The 22133-nt window shown below is 52.7% G+C and overlaps 1 protein-coding gene across 1 annotated transcript in view; it reads left to right on the forward strand.

Annotated features, from left to right (window-relative positions):
• Stx18 (syntaxin 18) overlaps positions 1-22133 on the forward strand; it is a 169741-nt gene that overhangs the window by 137706 nt on the left and 9902 nt on the right. The window lies entirely within an intron of this gene.

A 22133-nucleotide genomic window follows, 5' to 3' on the forward strand; every position in this document is an offset into this window, starting at 1 on the left:
GGGCGGTGGCAGAGACCCTGCGTTCCTTAATGATTCTAGTTGGGGAGGGGTGGAAAATGAGAGCGCTCCCTTGTATAAAGGGGGCACGATGGGAAAGGAGGGGCATATTCCCGCGGTGCGGGATGCGGAGTGTGGCTCACCCAGGGCTGGGCACGTGTGCCTGGGATGGGGACTGCCCTCCGGAGCAGGAAAGCAGTTATTCAGAACAGTGAGCTTAGTGTGACCGTTGGAGCCCTGCAGAAAGGTTTCTCTGGTCTTGTCGAAAGACAAGGCATAGGTCCCTCCACTGCTGCCGCCGCTGCCGGCCCGAGCATCCCAGGCTCAGAGGAGAGATCCGGACCGAGATGGAGGTGGTTGTCACTTGACCCGCACCCCTCACTCCCTGAGCGGGGCGCTGCCCAGATTACAACCCTGTTTTGCAGACCTCCAGCCAGACTCACCCGGCTGATGAAAAACTGCAGGGATGTGGGAAAGAGGCCAGAATGGGAGTGGGGCCCGAGCTGGTGACTGAGCTGCGGATTCGCTCTTATCCGCACCTGTGACCGCGGGCTGGACACCGTTAGGACGCAGGGGAGGCATCCCCCAAGTCGTTACTGAGGATCCGAGGCCCTGAGAAACACCAGCCAATCGAAAGAATAAACCTAGATCAAAGAAAGAGTCTCTCTGGGCCTTGAGCCCCAGGCCCAGTCTAGGAACCGGCCATGGGCACATATTTCAAAATCCCCAGGAGGACATGCCCTATGCAGGGGAGCTGTGGCTCCTTCTAGCTACTCTGGCTTCCAGCAGGGGGAAGCTGACTTTGAGCACAGCGTTGGAGGATCCAGGCTCTTAGCAGACCCCCCCAGGCCAGCCCAGGGAGGTCAGGGGTCTTCAGGGTGCCTCTGCCACAGACCCAGGAAGCACAAAGCTTCCTTTTGGATGCCTTCTTGAGCAGGTGAGGAAGAGTCTTTTGAAATATGTCCTGGCACTTCCTAGGTGTGTCCCGGTTCACCCCAGCATCTCTGGGACCAGAGACAACCTGTGGCTTGTGCAAGGGAAGACCTTGTCCCCATCTCGGACCCAGATGCTTTACAGAACACACACACACACACCCGCTTTGGTCAGAATCCCACACAGAAAGCAACAAAGTGGGGTTCTTCCCTCTCCTTCCAAGACTGTCAAGAAGGACCCATGTTGTTTCTGATTGTCACTCGCTCTCCGGTGCTGTGAGTTTTGCGGTGCCGGTTGCTGTGTCTCTTTCTGTGTGCTTTTCTTCTGCTGAAGGACACAGGCAACGCAAGGTGCACAAGATGCACTGCTGCCCACTAAGGGCTCACGGACAAGGGACAGCAAATTGCAAGCCTTTGGGAGGGAAGGTGCCAGGAGATGGGTAAATGTGCAGTTCCCAAGGGAGGCCCCAGAGTGAGGTGGACCAGGGAGGGTGTATTGGGGGGTGGGGAAGGCAGCCCCAGCTTCCTGTGGCTGCTGGAACAAAGGAGCACAAATTGGGAGGCTTGAAACAACAGAAATGTAAATGTAGTCCTCACCACTCTGGAGGCAGGAAGTCGAAGATCAAGGCATCAGCAGGACCGCTCCCTCTGGAGGTGGCAGGGGAGAAGCTGTTCCTAGTTCTATGTGGAGGCCCCAGGCATTCCTTGACTGGTGGCCTGGTCACTCCAGCCATAGGCCTCTGTCTTGCGTGTGTCTCCCTTTTCTCTCACGTTGGACTTAGGGCCTGCTCTGATGATCCAAGATGAATGAGGTCCTCCTCTCAATGTCCCCAACTGAGTCCTATCTTTTGCCATGTAAGTGACCACTGCTGTTACCTACTTCCAGGCACCCAGGATGAGAACATGGACAGACTCTTGAGGGACCACTGTTCAGGACATTAAGGCATCAATCCTGCAAACGTGCAGTGACTGGAGATCCCAAGTCCAAGTAATTTACACAGGGCTGAGGTGGCTCTTGCTTGAGCAGGGACTTGACGAGAGATTAGGCTGAAGAGGCCACCATCATAGAAGTGGGGATGTTGAAGCTACAATGGTGGTTGAAGGTCAACCAAAAATAAATGGTACCAACAGGGCTTGATCTCCCCTCTGGACCCCAGCTTCATCTTAGCACCAACCATGTAATTCCAGTGCCACAAAGGATTTTTAACACATTTGGTTTTTCTAAACGACTCTTGGCTGTCTGTACGTCAAGGTTGCAGATCAGAGGGATATACCCACTGTTTAAATGTCTGAAGTAACCCCTGGCTGTCCTCCCCAGGACAGCCAGATCCTGCTCCTCAACACTCAGAGCCAACCTACTATTTCTACCAAGTCCAAGGCTGATGGAGATTTCCCTTGTCCCACTAGTTGAAGTTCATATCCTCACTGCAACAGGCAGTGTGACAGTCGCTAGGCCACATGAATTGGTCTGTTTTCCATTACTATAAGGAAATACCTGAGGCTGGAACTTTATAAATAGGTTCATGTGGCTCACAGTTCTGGAGGTGCAAGGGCATGGTGTCAGCATCAGCTCAGCTCTGGTGAGGACCCTTTGGTGAATTGGCATCATGGCAGGAGGAAGTGTGAGAAGATAGGAAGCCAGAGTGAGCAGGTGAAAAGTAACTCAGAACTACCTGAGTCCCAGGGGACCTCTCACCAGGGCCCACCTCTTAAAGGCCCCACCACTTAACATCACCACCCTGGGGACTAAACTTCCAACACCCAAACAAAAATTGGGGGGAAATCCCAGCCAAACCCTAGCACCATGCCCTGATCTGGAACCTCGTCCCTTCCTACTCCAAACCGTGTCACTCTGGGTAAGCAGATTACTCTCTCTGTGCCTCGGTTTCCTTATCTGTATAGATAATATCTCCACCATGGTGGTATTGTAAGAATCAAATGGGCTCTATTAGTTTAAAAAAAAAAAACAGTTCTTGCTTTAGCTATTATTGCTTTGCCTTCTAATTCTGCACCCTTAGGCAGTTGCATATGCTGGAGTCAGGGCGAGGTGATGGGCATTTTTTATGGTTGTGGACAGTCCAGAATGGCTGAGAATCTCCATCCCCACAGTCCTGTGAGCTTATTAGCTCAGAGGAGGCGAGACTGGTTCCAGGCCCTCGGGTTCCTGCATGGGGGACAGGCTGCAGGCTCTGGGCTTCCCACCTCCAGCCTGATCCCAGGACAGGTGCACGCTGTGCTGTGAGGGAGGTGGCCCAGCACCAGCAGCAAGCGGAAGCTTGGTGCTGCCTGTGTTGATCAGAGAAGGCTCTGGCCATCCCACAGCCTGGAGACGCAGGTCCAGAGACACTTCATCCACACGTCTTTTAACAACTGAGAGACAGCTCAGGTGCCCGAGACAGCTCCATTTTAAAGTGTCTACTTCCCTGGCTCTAGTATATTCCCAAGGCTGTGCCACTGACCCCGCTCCTTCCTGGACACTTAATCACCCCACAAGGAGACCCTGAGGCACTAAGGAGCACACTCCCTGTCCTCCCCTCCCTCCCAACCCTGGCAGCTCCCAGTCTGCTTTCTGAATTCACCTCTTCCACAAAGCTGATGGCTTCACTGTTCTCTGGTCCCGTTCCTAGCTCACAAAGTCAGCCAGCACACTGCCGTGGCCTGGGGGGACCCAGGCTCTGGGTCTTTCTGCAAACCACAAAATCCACTGGCCTGGAGAAGCATCAGCCACCCTGGTGGAGTCCTCGCTGTCCCTCCTCTCCCTGAGCTGCTGCCACACTCCACCCCTCCCCGGAGCCCACAGGCCTTCGGAAACACTTTTTGCTTTGCCCCTGGTCCACTTGGCAAACTCCCACTCACCTTTCAAGCCCGGGTTCAGTGTCGCCTCCTCTTTGAATCTGGCCTGTCTTTATGCTAGTCTGGATCTGGTATTCACATCTCTTTCTAGACCGCAAGCAAATCCAGGTAGAACGGCTTCATCTTTCATTTCCCTGTCTCCCGAGAGGCACTGAGGAGTCGGGCAGATTGGCGCCAACTTACTGCCCACTCACAGGAAACTTGTTTAATCATTGCTGGGGAAGGCGTGTTCCAGTGTACAGTAAGAAAACACGTGGCCTGGTTCAACCTGGAGGCAGGGTCGTCCACCATGTCATTGTGACATCCTCTCTCCTAAATGTTACCTTATTACAAATGCTCATTTCTGGAAAACTCAAAATATTTAAAAATATACAAATAGACAAAAACATACAGTTGCTGGTGGTCCCCACGGTTTTACTTACCTCTGTATTTCTCAGCACTTGGCCATTTAAAGCAATCTGTAATAGTTAGCAGCACATGGGCTGTTTTGTTTCTTTGTTTATATTCTCAGGAACTGAGTCAATACTGTCATGGCGCTCAGAGGCACTTGGGGACCTAGTACGTGTTTAAAAGGAACTGTGTGCATGCGTTTTGTTTTAGGTTTGGGGAGGTTGTTGTTTAGTGTTGTTTTGCCTTATTGTCTTAGTGAACTACTCAGCCATTCCTGATTTTCCCAAATTATTTCTAAGATCCATGTTGCCCTGGTGCTGAGGCCCTTGACCTTGGTAGTGTGTGAGCAAGAAAATAATAGCCAAAGGCTCTGGTGAGTGGCCCTCTCTGGACCACAGTTTCCTTTCTATACATTGATAGGATATTCACAAAATCATTTTTATTTTTTTTTTTTTAGCTCCAAGATTTGGTATATAAGACAAGATGATTTTCAAACGTTCCCTATTTTGATTCCCATTTTGAGTGCAGAACATTTCAATTTTGCATCATCAGTGGGCATAAAATAGTAGAAGCTGACTTCTTTACATTTGGGTGCCCACCTCTAAGGTTCTGGGAGCTAATTCCTGTTACCTGTCCACCTTCTTCTCTTACAAGCCGGGCTATTTTCAAATGTTCAAATCTGCCTAACCTTGAAGAGGACATTAAAATGGGAAAATACTTAGGACAAGAAGTATTGTCCCTGTCCAGCTAGAAAGAACCTGAAAGGACTACTAGTGGCCCCAGGTTCCCCATCAGTGGAGGCAGGGGAAGAGGGAGGAGAAGCAGCCCCCCCACCCCAAATAGAGCACAGTAGGGGAGGGAACCCACAGGGACTTCTAAAGGGCGTGTCCCATCGAATACACTTTATTTTTAGGGGTGGGAGTCAAATTCAGAAGCCAAGCTCCACAAAGTTTGCTTGAGGCAGCGCAGATCCAGGGGCAGATCCAGGGAAGCAGTCTCCTAGAGGCAAGGGTCTTACAGAGGACCAGCAATCCTCTAGTTCCACACCTGCGTTTCACATCTGGGCCAGCAAGGGGCAGATTGTCACTGGCCACCCAGCAGAGAGGCAGAGCCTGCCCTAGGACTCCCAGAGAGCAGATGAGCTCACAGACGGTCAGGTCAGGGTTCTCCAGAAATGGAACCAGTAGGAGACATAGTTAAATCTGTGTGAGACGGAAAGAAGTGGAGTTGGCTCAGGTGATTGTGGAGGCAGAGAAGTCCCTGACAGGCCAGTTGTAGCGTAGCTCAGTCCAAGATCAGAGGGCTCAGATGTGGGGAAGCTGACGGCATAGCTCTCAGTCTGAGACCCAGGGTGCGACTGGTGCAAGTCCCGAAGTCCAAGGTCAGACAGGCTGGAGCTCTGAGGTCCAGAGGCAGGAGAAGCAGAGTGACCCAGCTCCAGGAAAGATGGGGGGGGGATCCTCCCCTCCTTTCTGGATCCAGTCTGGGCCTCAGCAGACTGGATGGTGCCTTCGACCATGAGGACATATATTCCCCACTCAGCCCCTGAACTCTCAGGTCAGTCTCCTCAGACACTCCCAGAAGTGACACTTTACCAGTCCCTAGGTATTCCTTAATGCAACCAGGCTGACACCCGAAGTCACCCGTCACAGATCAAGCCAGCTTCCCTCTGCCCACTGCTTCCCTCCCTGCCCTGAGAGCCCAGATGGTGCTGTCCAGGGCACCTGCCCTTGGCCCTCAACCCTCCCCCTAGGACACGAGATGCCCTTGTGGACTAGAGCCTGCTCCAGTGGATCCCATGCCCTCTGGCCAAGCAGGCTGGCCCTGTTCTGGGGGTCCCCATACCCCAGGGCAGCCCAGTTCTTCCAGGCTTTTCTCTCCCCTCCCCTCCTGCACCCTGATATGAGCTCTGGCCACTGAAGCCTCCTCCGTGCTCTGCGCCCTGGCCACACCTTTGCAAATGATGCTTTGGAACCCAGTCTCTTCCAAGGACCCCTCTCAGCTTGCAGCCCCCTCTTGGCATGGAGAGACACCAGTGCCAAGGCCTGGGAAATCCCTACCTCCTGGAGCAGGAGACCCCTCCTCCGCCCTCCTCCAGGGAAGAAGGGATGGTGATGGCCGCAGGGAAGTACTTTCCCTTCCATTGCCCTTGATTGCTTTTTATTTTCATTTTTTTGTTAGCTTCACAAAAATCCTGCAGGGAAAGGGCAGATACTGTCATCCCCATTTTGCAGATAAAGGGACAACAAGGGGCTGACATGGTGGCTAAGGACAGCTACCACACCGTGTGCTGTCAGTGATGCACACCTTCTGGGCAAAGCACAGTCCACATGCAGATGGGCTCTGTAAGGACACCATGTCCAGGTGAGGCCACCAAGGCCTGGGAGACACATGGTCATTAAGACGAAGCTGGCAGAGGTGTTAGCAGAGGGGAGACGAGCACACGCTGTCCCTGTGGGTTCCCAACCAGAGATGCCGCCCAGCCCCTCCCCAGCCTCCGCCTGCCCTTATGCTCAGGTAGTTGGCCCCTTCTTCACTCCATTTAGAACTCCAGTGGAGGAGGCAGGTCCCCTTAACCTGGACACAAGCCCCCTCCCTGGGAAAGCAAGCCCTCCCTCCCAGACCTGGTTTTCCTTCCGTAACAGGGGGGTTGGGGCTGAAAGAACTGGATTCCCCTGCAGCCAAGAGCCACTTCTCTGGGTTGTGCTCTGGCACCTTGAACCATGGCCCCTGAGACATCAGAGCCACCACGCCGAAGGTCTCACCATGCCAGAGGGCACACTGAGGTCCCACAGGCTCTTGCCCACACCTGGGCATGAGCAGTAAAGACCATAGGATTTGATTTCCCTGGGCTCCTTCCTGCCCTTCTCATAAGCATTCCAACATCACCCTCAGCAGCTAAGAACCAGGCTTCTAGCTTGTTGCAATAACTTGATTTAAATTATTTAGCTGGTAAATGATTATAAAAGCACTTTACCAAAGTAAAGAACCACAGAAAGGCCAAATTCTAGTAACAATGGTACCGCCATAAGCTTGGATTAATTATGGAATTTTTAAAGGCCCGAGGATGGATGATGCAATTCATTCCATGCTTTGTGGAGCCAGTATCCCTGGAGAGTGTGGAGAACATGGGCTCCCCACATTGACCTGGAGATTCACGGCCAAGGCCAGGCGGCTCAGGATGACCTAATGGGGCTTTTCCATCCCCACCGTCTCCGCTTGGCAGCTGGGGCTGGGGCTTTGGTAGTTGCCGCAGAGGGAAATTATCACTCCTTCACCCCCGGAGCAGCCCTGATCTGAAGGTCCTGAGCTGTCCTTGGACTTCTGGCATGATCATTTTTCTAGCGTCCACAATCCACAACCTTCTTCTGTCAGCAGGCACACCCCCTTTCTCAGGCCCAGCTGAGGAACGGGGTCAGTTCCTTGTGAGCAGATTTTCCGGCAATTGCATTTTGATCCATCTCATCTACTTTTCCTCCTTGTAGAACAGAGTCATTCTAAAATGCAAGACACATTGTCCTGCCTTCCGAGACAGAGGACCTTGAAAAGAATTTAAGCACCTCTTGGAGAATTGGGTCAGCTTCATGAATACCCATTTTCCAAGCTGGGCAACGTGGGGGCTAGGGCCCCCCACCCCACCATTAAGACCCTGCGTTCCTTAATGATTCTAGTTGGGGAGGGGTGGAAAATGAGAGCGCTCCCTTGTATAAAGGGGGCACGATGGGAAAGGAGGGGCATATTCCCGCGGTGCGGGATGCGGAGTGTGGCTCACCCAGGGCTGGGCACGTGTGCCTGGGATGGGGACTGCCCTCCGGAGCAGGAAAGCAGTTATTCAGAACAGTGAGCTTAGTGTGACCGTTGGAGCCCTGCAGAAAGGTTTCTCTGGTCTTGTCGAAAGACAAGGCATAGGTCCCTCCACTGCTGCCGCCGCTGCCGGCCCGAGCATCCCAGGCTCAGAGGAGAGATCCGGACCGAGATGGAGGTGGTTGTCACTTGACCCGCACCCCTCACTCCCTGAGCGGGGCGCTGCCCAGATTACAACCCTGTTTTGCAGACCTCCAGCCAGACTCACCCGGCTGATGAAAAACTGCAGGGATGTGGGAAAGAGGCCAGAATGGGAGTGGGGCCCGAGCTGGTGACTGAGCTGCGGATTCGCTCTTATCCGCACCTGTGACCGCGGGCTGGACACCGTTAGGACGCAGGGGAGGCATCCCCCAAGTCGTTACTGAGGATCCGAGGCCCTGAGAAACACCAGCCAATCGAAAGAATAAGCCTAGATCAAAGAAAGAGTCTCTCTGGGCCTTGAGCCCCAGGCCCAGTCTAGGAACCGGCCATGGGCACATATTTCAAAATCCCCAGGAGGACATGCCCTATGCAGGGGAGCTGTGGCTCCTTCTAGCTACTCTGGCTTCCAGCAGGGGGAAGCTGACTTTGAGCACAGCGTTGGAGGATCCAGGCTCTTAGCAGACCCCCCCAGGCCAGCCCAGGGAGGTCAGGGGTCTTCAGGGTGCCTCTGCCACAGACCCAGGAAGCACAAAGCTTCCTTTTGGATGCCTTCTTGAGCAGGTGAGGAAGAGTCTTTTGAAATATGTCCTGGCACTTCCTAGGTGTGTCCCGGTTCACCCCAGCATCTCTGGGACCAGAGACAACCTGTGGCTTGTGCAAGGGAAGACCTTGTCCCCATCTCGGACCCAGATGCTTTACAGAACACACACACACACACCCGCTTTGGTCAGAATCCCACACAGAAAGCAACAAAGTGGGGTTCTTCCCTCTCCTTCCAAGACTGTCAAGAAGGACCCATGTTGTTTCTGATTGTCACTCGCTCTCCGGTGCTGTGAGTTTTGCGGTGCCGGTTGCTGTGTCTCTTTCTGTGTGCTTTTCTTCTGCTGAAGGACACAGGCAACGCAAGGTGCACAAGATGCACTGCTGCCCACTAAGGGCTCACGGACAAGGGACAGCAAATTGCAAGCCTTTGGGAGGGAAGGTGCCAGGAGATGGGTAAATGTGCAGTTCCCAAGGGAGGCCCCAGAGTGAGGTGGACCAGGGAGGGTGTATTGGGGGGTGGGGAAGGCAGCCCCAGCTTCCTGTGGCTGCTGGAACAAAGGAGCACAAATTGGGAGGCTTGAAACAACAGAAATGTAAATGTAGTCCTCACCACTCTGGAGGCAGGAAGTCGAAGATCAAGGCATCAGCAGGACCGCTCCCTCTGGAGGTGGCAGGGGAGAAGCTGTTCCTAGTTCTATGTGGAGGCCCCAGGCATTCCTTGACTGGTGGCCTGGTCACTCCAGCCATAGGCCTCTGTCTTGCGTGTGTCTCCCTTTTCTCTCACGTTGGACTTAGGGCCTGCTCTGATGATCCAAGATGAATGAGGTCCTCCTCTCAATGTCCCCAACTGAGTCCTATCTTTTGCCATGTAAGTGACCACTGCTGTTACCTACTTCCAGGCACCCAGGATGAGAACATGGACAGACTCTTGAGGGACCACTGTTCAGGACATTAAGGCATCAATCCTGCAAACGTGCAGTGACTGGAGATCCCAAGTCCAAGTAATTTACACAGGGCTGAGGTGGCTCTTGCTTGAGCAGGGACTTGACGAGAGATTAGGCTGAAGAGGCCACCATCATAGAAGTGGGGATGTTGAAGCTACAATGGTGGTTGAAGGTCAACCAAAAATAAATGGTACCAACAGGGCTTGATCTCCCCTCTGGACCCCAGCTTCATCTTAGCACCAACCATGTAATTCCAGTGCCACAAAGGATTTTTAACACATTTGGTTTTTCTAAACGACTCTTGGCTGTCTGTACGTCAAGGTTGCAGATCAGAGGGATATACCCACTGTTTAAATGTCTGAAGTAACCCCTGGCTGTCCTCCCCAGGACAGCCAGATCCTGCTCCTCAACACTCAGAGCCAACCTACTATTTCTACCAAGTCCAAGGCTGATGGAGATTTCCCTTGTCCCACTAGTTGAAGTTCATATCCTCACTGCAACAGGCAGTGTGACAGTCGCTAGGCCACATGAATTGGTCTGTTTTCCATTACTATAAGGAAATACCTGAGGCTGGAACTTTATAAATAGGTTCATGTGGCTCACAGTTCTGGAGGTGCAAGGGCATGGTGTCAGCATCAGCTCAGCTCTGGTGAGGACCCTTTGGTGAATTGGCATCATGGCAGGAGGAAGTGTGAGAAGATAGGAAGCCAGAGTGAGCAGGTGAAAAGTAACTCAGAACTACCTGAGTCCCAGGGGACCTCTCACCAGGGCCCACCTCTTAAAGGCCCCACCACTTAACATCACCACCCTGGGGACTAAACTTCCAACACCCAAACAAAAATTGGGGGGAAATCCCAGCCAAACCCTAGCACCATGCCCTGATCTGGAACCTCGTCCCTTCCTACTCCAAACCGTGTCACTCTGGGTAAGCAGATTACTCTCTCTGTGCCTCGGTTTCCTTATCTGTATAGATAATATCTCCACCATGGTGGTATTGTAAGAATCAAATGGGCTCTATTAGTTTAAAAAAAAAAAACAGTTCTTGCTTTAGCTATTATTGCTTTGCCTTCTAATTCTGCACCCTTAGGCAGTTGCATATGCTGGAGTCAGGGCGAGGTGATGGGCATTTTTTATGGTTGTGGACAGTCCAGAATGGCTGAGAATCTCCATCCCCACAGTCCTGTGAGCTTATTAGCTCAGAGGAGGCGAGACTGGTTCCAGGCCCTCGGGTTCCTGCATGGGGGACAGGCTGCAGGCTCTGGGCTTCCCACCTCCAGCCTGATCCCAGGACAGGTGCACGCTGTGCTGTGAGGGAGGTGGCCCAGCACCAGCAGCAAGCGGAAGCTTGGTGCTGCCTGTGTTGATCAGAGAAGGCTCTGGCCATCCCACAGCCTGGAGACGCAGGTCCAGAGACACTTCATCCACACGTCTTTTAACAACTGAGAGACAGCTCAGGTGCCCGAGACAGCTCCATTTTAAAGTGTCTACTTCCCTGGCTCTAGTATATTCCCAAGGCTGTGCCACTGACCCCGCTCCTTCCTGGACACTTAATCACCCCACAAGGAGACCCTGAGGCACTAAGGAGCACACTCCCTGTCCTCCCCTCCCTCCCAACCCTGGCAGCTCCCAGTCTGCTTTCTGAATTCACCTCTTCCACAAAGCTGATGGCTTCACTGTTCTCTGGTCCCGTTCCTAGCTCACAAAGTCAGCCAGCACACTGCCGTGGCCTGGGGGGACCCAGGCTCTGGGTCTTTCTGCAAACCACAAAATCCACTGGCCTGGAGAAGCATCAGCCACCCTGGTGGAGTCCTCGCTGTCCCTCCTCTCCCTGAGCTGCTGCCACACTCCACCCCTCCCCGGAGCCCACAGGCCTTCGGAAACACTTTTTGCTTTGCCCCTGGTCCACTTGGCAAACTCCCACTCACCTTTCAAGCCCGGGTTCAGTGTCGCCTCCTCTTTGAATCTGGCCTGTCTTTATGCTAGTCTGGATCTGGTATTCACATCTCTTTCTAGACCGCAAGCAAATCCAGGTAGAACGGCTTCATCTTTCATTTCCCTGTCTCCCGAGAGGCACTGAGGAGTCGGGCAGATTGGCGCCAACTTACTGCCCACTCACAGGAAACTTGTTTAATCATTGCTGGGGAAGGCGTGTTCCAGTGTACAGTAAGAAAACACGTGGCCTGGTTCAACCTGGAGGCAGGGTCGTCCACCATGTCATTGTGACATCCTCTCTCCTAAATGTTACCTTATTACAAATGCTCATTTCTGGAAAACTCAAAATATTTAAAAATATACAAATAGACAAAAACATACAGTTGCTGGTGGTCCCCACGGTTTTACTTACCTCTGTATTTCTCAGCACTTGGCCATTTAAAGCAATCTGTAATAGTTAGCAGCACATGGGCTGTTTTGTTTCTTTGTTTATATTCTCAGGAACTGAGTCAATACTGTCATGGCGCTCAGAGGCACTTGGGGACCTAGTACGTGTTTAAAAGGAACTGTGTGCATGCGTTTTGTTTTAGGTTTGGGGAGGTTGTTGTTTAGTGTTGTTTTGCCTTATTGTCTTAGTGAACTACTCAGCCATTCCTGATTTTCCCAAATTATTTCTAAGATCCATGTTGCCCTGGTGCTGAGGCCCTTGACCTTGGTAGTGTGTGAGCAAGAAAATAATAGCCAAAGGCTCTGGTGAGTGGCCCTCTCTGGACCACAGTTTCCTTTCTATACATTGATAGGATATTCACAAAATCATTTTTATTTTTTTTTTTTTAGCTCCAAGATTTGGTATATAAGACAAGATGATTTTCAAACGTTCCCTATTTTGATTCCCATTTTGAGTGCAGAACATTTCAATTTTGCATCATCAGTGGGCATAAAATAGTAGAAGCTGACTTCTTTACATTTGGGTGCCCACCTCTAAGGTTCTGGGAGCTAATTCCTGTTACCTGTCCACCTTCTTCTCTTACAAGCCGGGCTATTTTCAAATGTTCAAATCTGCCTAACCTTGAAGAGGACATTAAAATGGGAAAATACTTAGGACAAGAAGTATTGTCCCTGTCCAGCTAGAAAGAACCTGAAAGGACTACTAGTGGCCCCAGGTTCCCCATCAGTGGAGGCAGGGGAAGAGGGAGGAGAAGCAGCCCCCCCACCCCAAATAGAGCACAGTAGGGGAGGGAACCCACAGGGACTTCTAAAGGGCGTGTCCCATCGAATACACTTTATTTTTAGGGGTGGGAGTCAAATTCAGAAGCCAAGCTCCACAAAGTTTGCTTGAGGCAGCGCAGATCCAGGGGCAGATCCAGGGAAGCAGTCTCCTAGAGGCAAGGGTCTTACAGAGGACCAGCAATCCTCTAGTTCCACACCTGCGTTTCACATCTGGGCCAGCAAGGGGCAGATTGTCACTGGCCACCCAGCAGAGAGGCAGAGCCTGCCCTAGGACTCCCAGAGAGCAGATGAGCTCACAGACGGTCAGGTCAGGGTTCTCCAGAAATGGAACCAGTAGGAGACATAGTTAAATCTGTGTGAGACGGAAAGAAGTGGAGTTGGCTCAGGTGATTGTGGAGGCAGAGAAGTCCCTGACAGGCCAGTTGTAGCGTAGCTCAGTCCAAGATCAGAGGGCTCAGATGTGGGGAAGCTGACGGCATAGCTCTCAGTCTGAGACCCAGGGTGCGACTGGTGCAAGTCCCGAAGTCCAAGGTCAGACAGGCTGGAGCTCTGAGGTCCAGAGGCAGGAGAAGCAGAGTGACCCAGCTCCAGGAAAGATGGGGGGGGGGGATCCTCCCCTCCTTTCTGGATCCAGTCTGGGCCTCAGCAGACTGGATGGTGCCTTCGACCATGAGGACATATATTCCCCACTCAGCCCCTGAACTCTCAGGTCAGTCTCCTCAGACACTCCCAGAAGTGACACTTTACCAGTCCCTAGGTATTCCTTAATGCAACCAGGCTGACACCCGAAGTCACCCGTCACAGATCAAGCCAGCTTCCCTCTGCCCACTGCTTCCCTCCCTGCCCTGAGAGCCCAGATGGTGCTGTCCAGGGCACCTGCCCTTGGCCCTCAACCCTCCCCCTAGGACACGAGATGCCCTTGTGGACTAGAGCCTGCTCCAGTGGATCCCATGCCCTCTGGCCAAGCAGGCTGGCCCTGTTCTGGGGGTCCCCATACCCCAGGGCAGCCCAGTTCTTCCAGGCTTTTCTCTCCCCTCCCCTCCTGCACCCTGATATGAGCTCTGGCCACTGAAGCCTCCTCCGTGCTCTGCGCCCTGGCCACACCTTTGCAAATGATGCTTTGGAACCCAGTCTCTTCCAAGGACCCCTCTCAGCTTGCAGCCCCCTCTTGGCATGGAGAGACACCAGTGCCAAGGCCTGGGAAATCCCTACCTCCTGGAGCAGGAGACCCCTCCTCCGCCCTCCTCCAGGGAAGAAGGGATGGTGATGGCCGCAGGGAAGTACTTTCCCTTCCATTGCCCTTGATTGCTTTTTATTTTCATTTTTTTGTTAGCTTCACAAAAATCCTGCAGGGAAAGGGCAGATACTGTCATCCCCATTTTGCAGATAAAGGGACAACAAGGGGCTGACATGGTGGCTAAGGACAGCTACCACACCGTGTGCTGTCAGTGATGCACACCTTCTGGGCAAAGCACAGTCCACATGCAGATGGGCTCTGTAAGGACACCATGTCCAGGTGAGGCCACCAAGGCCTGGGAGACACATGGTCATTAAGACGAAGCTGGCAGAGGTGTTAGCAGAGGGGAGACGAGCACACGCTGTCCCTGTGGGTTCCCAACCAGAGATGCCGCCCAGCCCCTCCCCAGCCTCCGCCTGCCCTTATGCTCAGGTAGTTGGCCCCTTCTTCACTCCATTTAGAACTCCAGTGGAGGAGGCAGGTCCCCTTAACCTGGACACAAGCCCCCTCCCTGGGAAAGCAAGCCCTCCCTCCCAGACCTGGTTTTCCTTCCGTAACAGGGGGGTTGGGGCTGAAAGAACTGGATTCCCCTGCAGCCAAGAGCCACTTCTCTGGGTTGTGCTCTGGCACCTTGAACCATGGCCCCTGAGACATCAGAGCCACCACGCCGAAGGTCTCACCATGCCAGAGGGCACACTGAGGTCCCACAGGCTCTTGCCCACACCTGGGCATGAGCAGTAAAGACCATAGGATTTGATTTCCCTGGGCTCCTTCCTGCCCTTCTCATAAGCATTCCAACATCACCCTCAGCAGCTAAGAACCAGGCTTCTAGCTTGTTGCAATAACTTGATTTAAATTATTTAGCTGGTAAATGATTATAAAAGCACTTTACCAAAGTAAAGAACCACAGAAAGGCCAAATTCTAGTAACAATGGTACCGCCATAAGCTTGGATTAATTATGGAATTTTTAAAGGCCCGAGGATGGATGATGCAATTCATTCCATGCTTTGTGGAGCCAGTATCCCTGGAGAGTGTGGAGAACATGGGCTCCCCACATTGACCTGGAGATTCACGGCCAAGGCCAGGCGGCTCAGGATGACCTAATGGGGCTTTTCCATCCCCACCGTCTCCGCTTGGCAGCTGGGGCTGGGGCTTTGGTAGTTGCCGCAGAGGGAAATTATCACTCCTTCACCCCCGGAGCAGCCCTGATCTGAAGGTCCTGAGCTGTCCTTGGACTTCTGGCATGATCATTTTTCTAGCGTCCACAATCCACAACCTTCTTCTGTCAGCAGGCACACCCCCTTTCTCAGGCCCAGCTGAGGAACGGGGTCAGTTCCTTGTGAGCAGATTTTCCGGCAATTGCATTTTGATCCATCTCATCTACTTTTCCTCCTTGTAGAACAGAGTCATTCTAAAATGCAAGACACATTGTCCTGCCTTCCGAGACAGAGGACCTTGAAAAGAATTTAAGCACCTCTTGGAGAATTGGGTCAGCTTCATGAATACCCATTTTCCAAGCTGGGCAACGTGGGGGCTAGGGCCCCCCACCCCACCATTAAGACCCTGCGTTCCTTAATGATTCTAGTTGGGGAGGGGTGGAAAATGAGAGCGCTCCCTTGTATAAAGGGGGCACGATGGGAAAGGAGGGGCATATTCCCGCGGTGCGGGATGCGGAGTGTGGCTCACCCAGGGCTGGGCACGTGTGCCTGGGATGGGGACTGCCCTCCGGAGCAGGAAAGCAGTTATTCAGAACAGTGAGCTTAGTGTGACCGTTGGAGCCCTGCAGAAAGGTTTCTCTGGTCTTGTCGAAAGACAAGGCATAGGTCCCTCCACTGCTGCCGCCGCTGCCGGCCCGAGCATCCCAGGCTCAGAGGAGAGATCCGGACCGAGATGGAGGTGGTTGTCACTTGACCCGCACCCCTCACTCCCTGAGCGGGGCGCTGCCCAGATTACAACCCTGTTTTGCAGACCTCCAGCCAGACTCACCCGGCTGATGAAAAACTGCAGGGATGTGGGAAAGAGGCCAGAATGGGAGTGGGGCCCGAGCTGGTGACTGAGCTGCGGATTCGCTCTTATCCGCACCTGTGACCGCGGGCTGGACACCGTTAGGACGCAGGGGAGGCATCCCCCAAGTCGTTACTGAGGATCCGAGGCCCTGAGAAACACCAGCCAATCGAAAGAATAAGCCTAGATCAAAGAAAGAGTCTCTCTGGGCCTTGAGCCCCAGGCCCAGTCTAGGAACCGGCCATGGGCACATATTTCAAAATCCCCAGGAGGACATGCCCTATGCAGGGGAGCTGTGGCTCCTTCTAGCTACTCTGGCTTCCAGCAGGGGGAAGCTGACTTTGAGCACAGCGTTGGAGGATCCAGGCTCTTAGCAGACCCCCCCAGGCCAGCCCAGGGAGGTCAGGGGTCTTCAGGGTGCCTCTGCCACAGACCCAGGAAGCACAAAGCTTCCTTTTGGATGCCTTCTTGAGCAGGTGAGGAAGAGTCTTTTGAAATATGTCCTGGCACTTCCTAGGTGTGTCCCGGTTCACCCCAGCATCTCTGGGACCAGAGACAACCTGTGGCTTGTGCAAGGGAAGACCTTGTCCCCATCTCGGACCCAGATGCTTTACAGAACACACACACACACACCCGCTTTGGTCAGAATCCCACACAGAAAGCAACAAAGTGGGGTTCTTCCCTCTCCTTCCAAGACTGTCAAGAAGGACCCATGTTGTTTCTGATTGTCACTCGCTCTCCGGTGCTGTGAGTTTTGCGGTGCCGGTTGCTGTGTCTCTTTCTGTGTGCTTTTCTTCTGCTGAAGGACACAGGCAACGCAAGGTGCACAAGATGCACTGCTGCCCACTAAGGGCTCACGGACAAGGGACAGCAAATTGCAAGCCTTTGGGAGGGAAGGTGCCAGGAGATGGGTAAATGTGCAGTTCCCAAGGGAGGCCCCAGAGTGAGGTGGACCAGGGAGGGTGTATTGGGGGGTGGGGAAGGCAGCCCCAGCTTCCTGTGGCTGCTGGAACAAAGGAGCACAAATTGGGAGGCTTGAAACAACAGAAATGTAAATGTAGTCCTCACCACTCTGGAGGCAGGAAGTCGAAGATCAAGGCATCAGCAGGACCGCTCCCTCTGGAGGTGGCAGGGGAGAAGCTGTTCCTAGTTCTATGTGGAGGCCCCAGGCATTCCTTGACTGGTGGCCTGGTCACTCCAGCCATAGGCCTCTGTCTTGCGTGTGTCTCCCTTTTCTCTCACGTTGGACTTAGGGCCTGCTCTGATGATCCAAGATGAATGAGGTCCTCCTCTCAATGTCCCCAACTGAGTCCTATCTTTTGCCATGTAAGTGACCACTGCTGTTACCTACTTCCAGGCACCCAGGATGAGAACATGGACAGACTCTTGAGGGACCACTGTTCAGGACATTAAGGCATCAATCCTGCAAACGTGCAGTGACTGGAGATCCCAAGTCCAAGTAATTTACACAGGGCTGAGGTGGCTCTTGCTTGAGCAGGGACTTGACGAGAGATTAGGCTGAAGAGGCCACCATCATAGAAGTGGGGATGTTGAAGCTACAATGGTGGTTGAAGGTCAACCAAAAATAAATGGTACCAACAGGGCTTGATCTCCCCTCTGGACCCCAGCTTCATCTTAGCACCAACCATGTAATTCCAGTGCCACAAAGGATTTTTAACACATTTGGTTTTTCTAAACGACTCTTGGCTGTCTGTACGTCAAGGTTGCAGATCAGAGGGATATACCCACTGTTTAAATGTCTGAAGTAACCCCTGGCTGTCCTCCCCAGGACAGCCAGATCCTGCTCCTCAACACTCAGAGCCAACCTACTATTTCTACCAAGTCCAAGGCTGATGGAGATTTCCCTTGTCCCACTAGTTGAAGTTCATATCCTCACTGCAACAGGCAGTGTGACAGTCGCTAGGCCACATGAATTGGTCTGTTTTCCATTACTATAAGGAAATACCTGAGGCTGGAACTTTATAAATAGGTTCATGTGGCTCACAGTTCTGGAGGTGCAAGGGCATGGTGTCAGCATCAGCTCAGCTCTGGTGAGGACCCTTTGGTGAATTGGCATCATGGCAGGAGGAAGTGTGAGAAGATAGGAAGCCAGAGTGAGCAGGTGAAAAGTAACTCAGAACTACCTGAGTCCCAGGGGACCTCTCACCAGGGCCCACCTCTTAAAGGCCCCACCACTTAACATCACCACCCTGGGGACTAAACTTCCAACACCCAAACAAAAATTGGGGGGAAATCCCAGCCAAACCCTAGCACCATGCCCTGATCTGGAACCTCGTCCCTTCCTACTCCAAACCGTGTCACTCTGGGTAAGCAGATTACTCTCTCTGTGCCTCGGTTTCCTTATCTGTATAGATAATATCTCCACCATGGTGGTATTGTAAGAATCAAATGGGCTCTATTAGTTTAAAAAAAAAAAACAGTTCTTGCTTTAGCTATTATTGCTTTGCCTTCTAATTCTGCACCCTTAGGCAGTTGCATATGCTGGAGTCAGGGCGAGGTGATGGGCATTTTTTATGGTTGTGGACAGTCCAGAATGGCTGAGAATCTCCATCCCCACAGTCCTGTGAGCTTATTAGCTCAGAGGAGGCGAGACTGGTTCCAGGCCCTCGGGTTCCTGCATGGGGGACAGGCTGCAGGCTCTGGGCTTCCCACCTCCAGCCTGATCCCAGGACAGGTGCACGCTGTGCTGTGAGGGAGGTGGCCCAGCACCAGCAGCAAGCGGAAGCTTGGTGCTGCCTGTGTTGATCAGAGAAGGCTCTGGCCATCCCACAGCCTGGAGACGCAGGTCCAGAGACACTTCATCCACACGTCTTTTAACAACTGAGAGACAGCTCAGGTGCCCGAGACAGCTCCATTTTAAAGTGTCTACTTCCCTGGCTCTAGTATATTCCCAAGGCTGTGCCACTGACCCCGCTCCTTCCTGGACACTTAATCACCCCACAAGGAGACCCTGAGGCACTAAGGAGCACACTCCCTGTCCTCCCCTCCCTCCCAACCCTGGCAGCTCCCAGTCTGCTTTCTGAATTCACCTCTTCCACAAAGCTGATGGCTTCACTGTTCTCTGGTCCCGTTCCTAGCTCACAAAGTCAGCCAGCACACTGCCGTGGCCTGGGGGGACCCAGGCTCTGGGTCTTTCTGCAAACCACAAAATCCACTGGCCTGGAGAAGCATCAGCCACCCTGGTGGAGTCCTCGCTGTCCCTCCTCTCCCTGAGCTGCTGCCACACTCCACCCCTCCCCGGAGCCCACAGGCCTTCGGAAACACTTTTTGCTTTGCCCCTGGTCCACTTGGCAAACTCCCACTCACCTTTCAAGCCCGGGTTCAGTGTCGCCTCCTCTTTGAATCTGGCCTGTCTTTATGCTAGTCTGGATCTGGTATTCACATCTCTTTCTAGACCGCAAGCAAATCCAGGTAGAACGGCTTCATCTTTCATTTCCCTGTCTCCCGAGAGGCACTGAGGAGTCGGGCAGATTGGCGCCAACTTACTGCCCACTCACAGGAAACTTGTTTAATCATTGCTGGGGAAGGCGTGTTCCAGTGTACAGTAAGAAAACACGTGGCCTGGTTCAACCTGGAGGCAGGGTCGTCCACCATGTCATTGTGACATCCTCTCTCCTAAATGTTACCTTATTACAAATGCTCATTTCTGGAAAACTCAAAATATTTAAAAATATACAAATAGACAAAAACATACAGTTGCTGGTGGTCCCCACGGTTTTACTTACCTCTGTATTTCTCAGCACTTGGCCATTTAAAGCAATCTGTAATAGTTAGCAGCACATGGGCTGTTTTGTTTCTTTGTTTATATTCTCAGGAACTGAGTCAATACTGTCATGGCGCTCAGAGGCACTTGGGGACCTAGTACGTGTTTAAAAGGAACTGTGTGCATGCGTTTTGTTTTAGGTTTGGGGAGGTTGTTGTTTAGTGTTGTTTTGCCTTATTGTCTTAGTGAACTACTCAGCCATTCCTGATTTTCCCAAATTATTTCTAAGATCCATGTTGCCCTGGTGCTGAGGCCCTTGACCTTGGTAGTGTGTGAGCAAGAAAATAATAGCCAAAGGCTCTGGTGAGTGGCCCTCTCTGGACCACAGTTTCCTTTCTATACATTGATAGGATATTCACAAAATCATTTTTATTTTTTTTTTTTTAGCTCCAAGATTTGGTATATAAGACAAGATGATTTTCAAACGTTCCCTATTTTGATTCCCATTTTGAGTGCAGAACATTTCAATTTTGCATCATCAGTGGGCATAAAATAGTAGAAGCTGACTTCTTTACATTTGGGTGCCCACCTCTAAGGTTCTGGGAGCTAATTCCTGTTACCTGTCCACCTTCTTCTCTTACAAGCCGGGCTATTTTCAAATGTTCAAATCTGCCTAACCTTGAAGAGGACATTAAAATGGGAAAATACTTAGGACAAGAAGTATTGTCCCTGTCCAGCTAGAAAGAACCTGAAAGGACTACTAGTGGCCCCAGGTTCCCCATCAGTGGAGGCAGGGGAAGAGGGAGGAGAAGCAGCCCCCCCACCCCAAATAGAGCACAGTAGGGGAGGGAACCCACAGGGACTTCTAAAGGGCGTGTCCCATCGAATACACTTTATTTTTAGGGGTGGGAGTCAAATTCAGAAGCCAAGCTCCACAAAGTTTGCTTGAGGCAGCGCAGATCCAGGGGCAGATCCAGGGAAGCAGTCTCCTAGAGGCAAGGGTCTTACAGAGGACCAGCAATCCTCTAGTTCCACACCTGCGTTTCACATCTGGGCCAGCAAGGGGCAGATTGTCACTGGCCACCCAGCAGAGAGGCAGAGCCTGCCCTAGGACTCCCAGAGAGCAGATGAGCTCACAGACGGTCAGGTCAGGGTTCTCCAGAAATGGAACCAGTAGGAGACATAGTTAAATCTGTGTGAGACGGAAAGAAGTGGAGTTGGCTCAGGTGATTGTGGAGGCAGAGAAGTCCCTGACAGGCCAGTTGTAGCGTAGCTCAGTCCAAGATCAGAGGGCTCAGATGTGGGGAAGCTGACGGCATAGCTCTCAGTCTGAGACCCAGGGTGCGACTGGTGCAAGTCCCGAAGTCCAAGGTCAGACAGGCTGGAGCTCTGAGGTCCAGAGGCAGGAGAAGCAGAGTGACCCAGCTCCAGGAAAGATGGGGGGGGGGGATCCTCCCCTCCTTTCTGGATCCAGTCTGGGCCTCAGCAGACTGGATGGTGCCTTCGACCATGAGGACATATATTCCCCACTCAGCCCCTGAACTCTCAGGTCAGTCTCCTCAGACACTCCCAGAAGTGACACTTTACCAGTCCCTAGGTATTCCTTAATGCAACCAGGCTGACACCCGAAGTCACCCGTCACAGATCAAGCCAGCTTCCCTCTGCCCACTGCTTCCCTCCCTGCCCTGAGAGCCCAGATGGTGCTGTCCAGGGCACCTGCCCTTGGCCCTCAACCCTCCCCCTAGGACACGAGATGCCCTTGTGGACTAGAGCCTGCTCCAGTGGATCCCATGCCCTCTGGCCAAGCAGGCTGGCCCTGTTCTGGGGGTCCCCATACCCCAGGGCAGCCCAGTTCTTCCAGGCTTTTCTCTCCCCTCCCCTCCTGCACCCTGATATGAGCTCTGGCCACTGAAGCCTCCTCCGTGCTCTGCGCCCTGGCCACACCTTTGCAAATGATGCTTTGGAACCCAGTCTCTTCCAAGGACCCCTCTCAGCTTGCAGCCCCCTCTTGGCATGGAGAGACACCAGTGCCAAGGCCTGGGAAATCCTACCTCCTGGAGCAGGAGACCCCTCCTCCGCCCTCCTCCAGGGAAGAAGGGATGGTGATGGCCGCAGGGAAGTACTTTCCCTTCCATTGCCCTTGATTGCTTTTTATTTTCATTTTTTTGTTAGCTTCACAAAAATCCTGCAGGGAAAGGGCAGATACTGTCATCCCCATTTTGCAGATAAAGGGACAACAAGGGGCTGACATGGTGGCTAAGGACAGCTCTCGTGTCTCTATGCAACACCTTCTGGCCAAAGCACAGTCCACATGCAGTTGGGCTCCCCTGTAAGGACACCA

The sequence above is a fragment of the Callospermophilus lateralis genome, chromosome 8 (assembly GCF_048772815.1).
Source record: "Callospermophilus lateralis isolate mCalLat2 chromosome 8, mCalLat2.hap1, whole genome shotgun sequence".
NCBI lineage: Eukaryota > Metazoa > Chordata > Mammalia > Rodentia > Sciuridae > Callospermophilus > Callospermophilus lateralis.